Source organism: Caenorhabditis remanei, chromosome V (assembly GCF_010183535.1).
Source record: "Caenorhabditis remanei strain PX506 chromosome V, whole genome shotgun sequence".
Taxonomy (NCBI): domain Eukaryota; kingdom Metazoa; phylum Nematoda; class Chromadorea; order Rhabditida; family Rhabditidae; genus Caenorhabditis; species Caenorhabditis remanei.
Window position 1 is genome coordinate 20,694,319 of NC_071332.1, and position 8,346 is coordinate 20,702,664.

The following is an 8,346-nucleotide window of genomic DNA, read 5'->3' on the forward strand; positions in this document are numbered from 1 at the left end:
TTTGTTACTTAAAAAGGAAACACTTTAAAACCAATTTGTTCATTAAAACGAACTTTTTCATGTTGTTGAATAAGAAAAAGTTATTTGGAAAATACGCTGCGCCGCATATAAACTTGTAAAGTAAGATTGATTGTGATTTAAGTCTGCGATGGCGGGCTGAGTAAATATCGAGTATTTTGAGACGGTCGAGGTAAGAAGAATAAGGGATGTTGCATCGTTGTAGAAATTTTCTAGTGAATAATCTGAGTAGTTTTTCAAGCTTTTGAGACAGAACGCTAGAAGGTGAAGGAGAGTAAACAACAGAGCAATATTCAAGCAAGGGAAGAACATAGGTGTTGAAAAGATGTCTGTAGAGTGATAGAGATCTAGACTTGAAGGCTTTCAGCAGTTGATTACAGCGGAGTAAAGCTAACGAGGATAATTTGAAAATGTGAAGGTAGAATTTGAGATCTGAGTCGGTTGATAGACCCAGATCCCGTACTACTGTAGATTCGGAGATGGGGATGGAGAAGAAACCTAAAGATATCTACAGAGGAGGAAGTGGTCTAAATCCTCCACGAGAGACGTGTCAATTGGCCTATGTTCTATTTTTCTTATCTTTTTGATAAGAATCCTACGGATATCTGCAGGGGAGGAAGTGGTCTAAATCCTCCACGAGAGACGTGTCAATTGGCCTATGTTCTATTTTTCTCATCTTTTTTATAAGAAATCTAAAGATATCTACAGAGGAGGAAGTGGTCTAAATCCTCCACGAGAGACGTGTCAATTGGCCTATGTTCTATTTTTCTTATCTTTTTGATAAGAATCCTACGGATATCTGCAGGGGAGGAAGTGGTCTAAATCCTCCACGAGAGACGTGTCAATTGGCCTATGTTCTATTTTTCTCATCTTTTTGATAAGAAATCTAAGGGTATCTGCAGGGGAGGAAGTGGTCTAAATCCTCCACGAGAGACGTGTCAATTGGCCTATGTTCTATTTTTCTTATCTTTTTGATAAGAATCCTACGGATATCTGCAGGGGAGGAAGTGGTCTAAATCCTCCACGAGAGACGTGTCAATTGGCCTATGTTCTATTTTTCTCATCTTTTTTATAAGAAATCTAAGGGTATCTGCAGGGGAGGAAGTGGTCTAAATCCTCCACGAGAGACGTGTCAATTGGCCTATGTTCTATTTTTCTTATCTTTTTGATAAGAATCCTACGGATATCTGCAGGGGAGGAAGTGGTCTAAATCCTCCACGAGAGACGTGTCAATTGGCCTATGTTCTATTTTTCTCATCTTTTTTATAAGAAATCTAAGGGTATCTGCAGGGGAGGAAGTGGTCTAAATCCTCCACGAGAGACGTGTCAATTGGCCTATGTTCTATTTTTCTCATCTTTTTTATAAGAAATCTAAGGGTATCTGCAGGGGAGGAAGTGGTCTAAATCCTCCACGACAGACGTGTCAATTGGCCTATGTTCTATTTTTCTCATCTTTTTTATAAGAAATCTAAGGGTATCTGCAGGGGAGGAAGTGGTCTAAATCCTCCACGAGAGACGTGTCAATTGGCCTATGTTCTATTTTTCTCATCTTTTTTATAAGAAATCTAAGGGTATCTGCAGGGGAGGAAGTGGTCTAAATCCTCCACGACAGACGTGTCAATTGGCCTATGTTCTATTTTTCTCATCTTTTTTATAAGAAATCTAAGGGTATCTGCAGGGGAGGAAGTGGTCTAAATCCTCCACGACAGACGTGTCAATTGGCCTATGTTCTATTTTTCTCATCTTTTTTATAAGAAATCTAAGGGTATCTGCAGGGGAGGAAGTGGTCTAAATCCTCCACGAGAGACGTGTCAATTGGCCTATGTTCTATTTTTCTCATCTTTTTTATAAGAAATCTAAGGGTATCTGCAGGGGAGGAAGTGGTCTAAATCCTCCACGACAGACGTGTCAATTGGCCTATGTTCTATTTTTCTCATCTTTTTTATAAGAAATCTAAGGGTATCTGCAGGGGAGGAAGTGGTCTAAATCCTCCACGAGAGACGTGTCAATTGGCCTATGTTCTATTTTTCTTATCTTTTTGATAAGAATCCTACGGATATCTGCAGGGGAGGAAGTGGTCTAAATCCTCCACGAGAGACGTGTCAATTGGCCTATGTTCTATTTTTCTCATCTTTTTGATAAGAAATCTAAGGGTATCTGCAGGGGAGGAAGTGGTCTAAATCCTCCACGAGAGACGTGTCAATTGGCCTATGTTCTATTTTTCTTATCTTTTTGATAAGAATCCTACGGATATCTGCAGGGGAGGAAGTGGTCTAAATCCTCCACGAGAGACGTGTCAATTGGCCTATGTTCTATTTTTCTCATCTTTTTGATAAGAAATCTAAGGGTATCTGCAGGGGAGGAAGTGGTCTAAATCCTCCACGAGAGACGTGTCAATTGGCCTATGTTCTATTTTTCTTATCTTTTTGATAAGAATCCTACGGATATCTGCAGGGGAGGAAGTGGTCTAAATCCTCCACGAGAGACGTGTCAATTGACCTATGCTCTATTTTTCTCATCTTTTTGATAAGAAATCTAAGGGTATCTGCAGGGGAGGAAGTGGTCTAAATCCTCCACGAGAGACGTGTCAATTGGCCTATGTTCTATTTTTCTCATCTTTTTGATAAGAAATCTAAGGGTATCTGCAGGGGAGGAAGTGGTCTAAATCCTCCACGAGAGACGTGTCAATTGACCTATGCTCTATTTTTCTCATCTTTTTGATAAGAAATCTAAGGGTATCTGCAGGGGAGGAAGTGGTCTAAATCCTCCACGAGAGACGTGTCAATTGGCCTATGTTCTATTTTTCTCATCTTTTTGATAAGAAATCTAAGGGTATCTGCAGGGGAGGAAGTGGTCTAAATCCTCCACGAGAGACGTGTCAATTGGCCTATGTTCTATTTTTCTTATCTTTTTGATAAGAATCCTACGGATATCTGCAGGGGAGGAAGTGGTCTAAATCCTCCACGAGAGACGTGTCAATTGACCTATGCTCTATTTTTCTCATCTTTTTGATAAGAAATCTAAGGGTATCTGCAGGGGAGGAAGTGGTCTAAATCCTCCACGAGAGACGTGTCAATTGACCTATGCTCTATTTTTCTCATCTTTTTGATAAGAAATCTAAGGGTATCTGCAGGGGAGGAAGTGGTCTAAATCCTCCACGAGAGACGTGTCAATTGACCTATGCTCTATTTTTCTCATCTTTTTGATAAGAAATCTAAGGGTATCTGCAGGGGAGGAAGTGGTCTAAATCCTCCACGAGAGACGTGTCAATTGACCTATGCTCTATTTTTCTCATCTTTTTGATAAGAAATCTAAGGGTATCTGCAGGGGAGGAAGTGGTCTAAATCCTCCACGAGAGACGTGTCAATTGACCTATGCTCTATTTTTCTCATCTTTTTGATAAGAAATCTAAGGGTATCTGCAGGGGAGGAAGTGGTCTAAATCCTCCACGACAGACGTGTCAATTGGCCTATGCTCTATTTTTCTCATCTTTTTGATAAGAAATCTAAGGGTATCTGCAGGGGAGGAAGTGGTCTAAATCCTCCACGACAGACGTGTCAATTGGCCTATGCTCTATTTTTCTCATCTTTTTGATAAGAAATCTAAGGGTATCTGCAGGGGAGGAAGTGGTCTAAATCCTCCACGAGAGACGTGTCAATTGACCTATGCTCTATTTTTCTCATCTTTTTGATAAGAAATCTAAGGGTATCTGCAGGGGAGGAAGTGGTCTAAATCCTCCACGAGAGACGTGTCAATTGACCTATGCTCTATTTTTCTCATCTTTTTGATAAGAAATCTAAGGGTATCTGCAGGGGAGGAAGTGGTCTAAATCCTCCACGAGAGACGTGTCAATTGACCTATGCTCTATTTTTCTCATCTTTTTGATAAGAAATCTAAGGGTATCTGCAGGGGAGGAAGTGGTCTAAATCCTCCACGAGAGACGTGTCAATTGACCTATGCTCTATTTTTCTCATCTTTTTGATAAGAAATCTAAGGGTATCTGCAGGGGAGGAAGTGGTCTAAATCCTCCACGAGAGACGTGTCAATTGGCCTATGCTCTATTTTTCTCATCTTTTTGATAAGAAATCTAAGGGTATCTGCAGGGGAGGAAGTGGTCTAAATCCTCCACGACAGACGTGTCAATTGGCCTATGCTCTATTTTTCTCATCTTTTTGATAAGAAATCTAAGGGTATCTGCAGGGGAGGAAGTGGTCTAAATCCTCCACGAGAGACGTGTCAATTGACCTATGCTCTATTTTTCTCATCTTTTTGATAAGAAATCTAAGGGTATCTGCAGGGGAGGAAGTGGTCTAAATCCTCCACGAGAGACGTGTCAATTGGCCTATGCTCTATTTTTCTCATCTTTTTGATAAGAAATCTAAGGGTATCTGCAGGGGAGGAAGTGGTCTAAATCCTCCACGACAGACGTGTCAATTGGCCTATGCTCTATTTTTCTCATCTTTTTGATAAGAAATCTAAGGGTATCTGCAGGGGAGGAAGTGGTCTAAATCCTCCACGAGAGACGTGTCAATTGGCCTATGCTCTATTTTTCTCATCTTTTTGATAAGAAATCTAAGGGTATCTGCAGGGGAGGAAGTGGTCTAAATCCTCCACGAGAGACGTGTCAATTGGCCTATGCTCTATTTTTCTCATCTTTTTGATAAGAAATCTAAGGGTATCTGCAGGGGAGGAAGTGGTCTAAATCCTCCACGAGAGACGTGTCAATTGACCTATGCTCTATTTTTCTCATCTTTTTGATAAGAAATCTAAGGGTATCTGCAGGGGAGGAAGTGGTCTAAATCCTCCACGAGAGACGTGTCAATTGACCTATGCTCTATTTTTCTCATCTTTTTGATAAGAAATCTAAGGGTATCTGCAGGGGAGGAAGTGGTCTAAATCCTCCACGAGAGACGTGTCAATTGACCTATGCTCTATTTTTCTCATCTTTTTGATAAGAAATCTAAGGGTATCTGCAGGGGAGGAAGTGGTCTAAATCCTCCACGAGAGACGTGTCAATTGGCCTATGTTCTATTTTTCTCATCTTTTTGATAAGAAATCTAAGGGTATCTGCAGGGGAGGAAGTGGTCTAAATCCTCCACGAGAGACGTGTCAATTGGCCTATGTTCTATTTTTCTTATCTTTTTGATAAGAATCCTACGGATATCTGCAGGGGAGGAAGTGGTCTAAATCCTCCACGAGAGACGTGTCAATTGACCTATGCTCTATTTTTCTCATCTTTTTGATAAGAAATCTAAGGGTATCTGCAGGGGAGGAAGTGGTCTAAATCCTCCACGAGAGACGTGTCAATTGGCCTATGTTCTATTTTTCTCATCTTTTTGATAAGAAATCTAAGGGTATCTGCAGGGGAGGAAGTGGTCTAAATCCTCCACGAGAGACGTGTCAATTGGCCTATGTTCTATTTTTCTCATCTTTTTGATAAGAAATCTAAGGGTATCTGCAGGGGAGGAAGTGGTCTAAATCCTCCACGAGAGACGTGTCAATTGGCCTATGTTCTATTTTTCTCATCTTTTTGATAAGAAATCTAAGGGTATCTGCAGGGGAGGAAGTGGTCTAAATCCTCCACGAGAGACGTGTCAATTGGCCTATGTTCTATTTTTCTCATCTTTTGATAAGAATCCTACGGATATCTGCAGGGGAGGAAGTGGTCTAAATCCTCCACGAGAGACGTGTCAATTGGCCTATGTTCTATTTTTCTTATCTTTTTGATAAGAATCCTACGGATATCTGCAGGGGAGGAAGTGGTCTAAATCCTCCACGAGAGACGTGTCAATTGGCCTATGTTCTATTTTTCTCATCTTTTTGATAAGAAATCTAAGGGTATCTGCAGGGGAGGAAGTGGTCTAAATCCTCCACGAGAGACGTGTCAATTGGCCTATGTTCTATTTTTCTTATCTTTTTGATAAGAATCCTACGGATATCTGCAGGGGAGGAAGTGGTCTAAATCCTCCACGAGAGACGTGTCAATTGACCTATGCTCTATTTTTCTCATCTTTTTGATAAGAAATCTAAGGGTATCTGCAGGGGAGGAAGTGGTCTAAATCCTCCACGAGAGACGTGTCAATTGGCCTATGTTCTATTTTTCTTATCTTTTTGATAAGAATCCTACGGATATCTGCAGGGGAGGAAGTGGTCTAAATCCTCCACGAGAGACGTGTCAATTGGCCTATGTTCTATTTTTCTCATCTTTTTGATAAGAAATCTAAGGGTATCTGCAGGGGAGGAAGTGGTCTAAATCCTCCACGAGAGACGTGTCAATTGGCCTATGTTCTATTTTTCTCATCTTTTTGATAAGAAATCTAAGGGTATCTGCAGGGGAGGAAGTGGTCTAAATCCTCCACGAGAGACGTGTCAATTGGCCTATGTTCTATTTTTCTCATCTTTTTGATAAGAATCCTACGGATATCTGCAGGGGAGGAAGTGGTCTAAATCCTCCACGAGAGACGTGTCAATTGGCCTATGTTCTATTTTTCTCATCTTTTTGATAAGAAATCTAAGGGTATCTGCAGGGGAGGAAGTGGTCTAAATCCTCCACGAGAGACGTGTCAATTGGCCTATGTTCTATTTTTCTTATCTTTTTGATAAGAATCCTACGGATATCTGCAGGGGAGGAAGTGGTCTAAATCCTCCACGAGAGACGTGTCAATTGACCTATGCTCTATTTTTCTCATCTTTTTTATAAGAAATCTAAGGGTATCTGCAGGGGAGGAAGTGGTCTAAATCCTCCACGAGAGACGTGTCAATTGGCCTATGTTCTATTTTTCTCATCTTTTTTATAAGAAATCTAAGGGTATCTGCAGGGGAGGAAGTGGTCTAAATCCTCCACGAGAGACGTGTCAATTGGCCTATGTTCTATTTTTCTTATCTTTTTGATAAGAATCCTACGGATATCTGCAGGGGAGGAAGTGGTCTAAATCCTCCACGAGAGACGTGTCAATTGACCTATGCTCTATTTTTCTCATCTTTTTTATAAGAAATCTAAGGGTATCTGCAGGGGAGGAAGTGGTCTAAATCCTCCACGAGAGACGTGTCAATTGGCCTATGTTCTATTTTTCTTATCTTTTTGATAAGAATCCTACGGATATCTGCAGGGGAGGAAGTGGTCTAAATCCTCCACGAGAGACGTGTCAATTGGCCTATGTTCTATTTTTCTCATCTTTTTGATAAGAAATCTAAGGGTATCTGCAGGGGAGGAAGTGGTCTAAATCCTCCACGAGAGACGTGTCAATTGACCTATGCTCTATTTTTCTCATCTTTTTGATAAGAAATCTAAGGGTATCTGCAGGGGAGGAAGTGGTCTAAATCCTCCACGACAGACGTGTCAATTGGCCTATGCTCTATTTTTCTCATCTTTTTGATAAGAAATCTAAGGGTATCTGCAGGGGAGGAAGTGGTCTAAATCCTCCAAGAGAGACGTGTCAATTGGCCTATGTTCTATTTTTCTCATCTTTTTGATAAGAAATCTAAGGGTATCTGCAGGGGAGGAAGTGGTCTAAATCCTCCACGACAGACGTGTCAATTGGCCTATGTTCTATTTTTCTTATCTTTTTGATAAGAAATCTAACAAGGGAAGTACTCGAAGTGTCCTCTCTCAAACGACTCAAGAATTTGGCCCCTGACACTTTCGAGTCCGTAGATTCCGAATCTGGAATAAAATTCTGCTAAATCCTTCTGTGAACCGAGTTATGAGCCGTCAAACTTTTCCTATGGTTAAGCTTTTTCGCGTGACACGCGACCTGCCGGAATGTCTACCGAAACATATCCTACAGTTTTCCAACCGTGGGTGGTGTAGGGGTTGTGGGCGCGTCTAGTAGTCGAAAGGCTGTGGGTTCGTTACCCTTGCTACGCAAAAATTTTTTTCAATTTTTTTTTCAATTTTTTGTGGCTCCATATCTGGCTCCCAGATGGTTTTTCAGTATTTTTTTAATGGTAACGGTAAAGATATGATCAAAATGAAGCGGTTATGCGAATAAAAACAACAACTTTTTTTTAAGTCCCAACTCCACTTTTCTCCACCTAGAGTGTGGAAAATTTTTCGAAAATTTTTTTGATTTTTTTAAATTGAATAACTTGGAGGACATTTATTAATACTCAATGGAGAACACAGCGATGACAATCCACAATAAATTCCTTGAAACATATATTTTTTGAGCAGTAGACGCAATGAATCATCGAAAGATTGTTGCATCCAGCCATTTGGCATTTTCCGTGAACATGAGTATTGAAACATAAGTCAACAGGTTTGTCACAGCGTGGAGGAGGGGTGTCCAGGTATCCACCGGCAAACCATGCATATAGTCTCCATTCTTG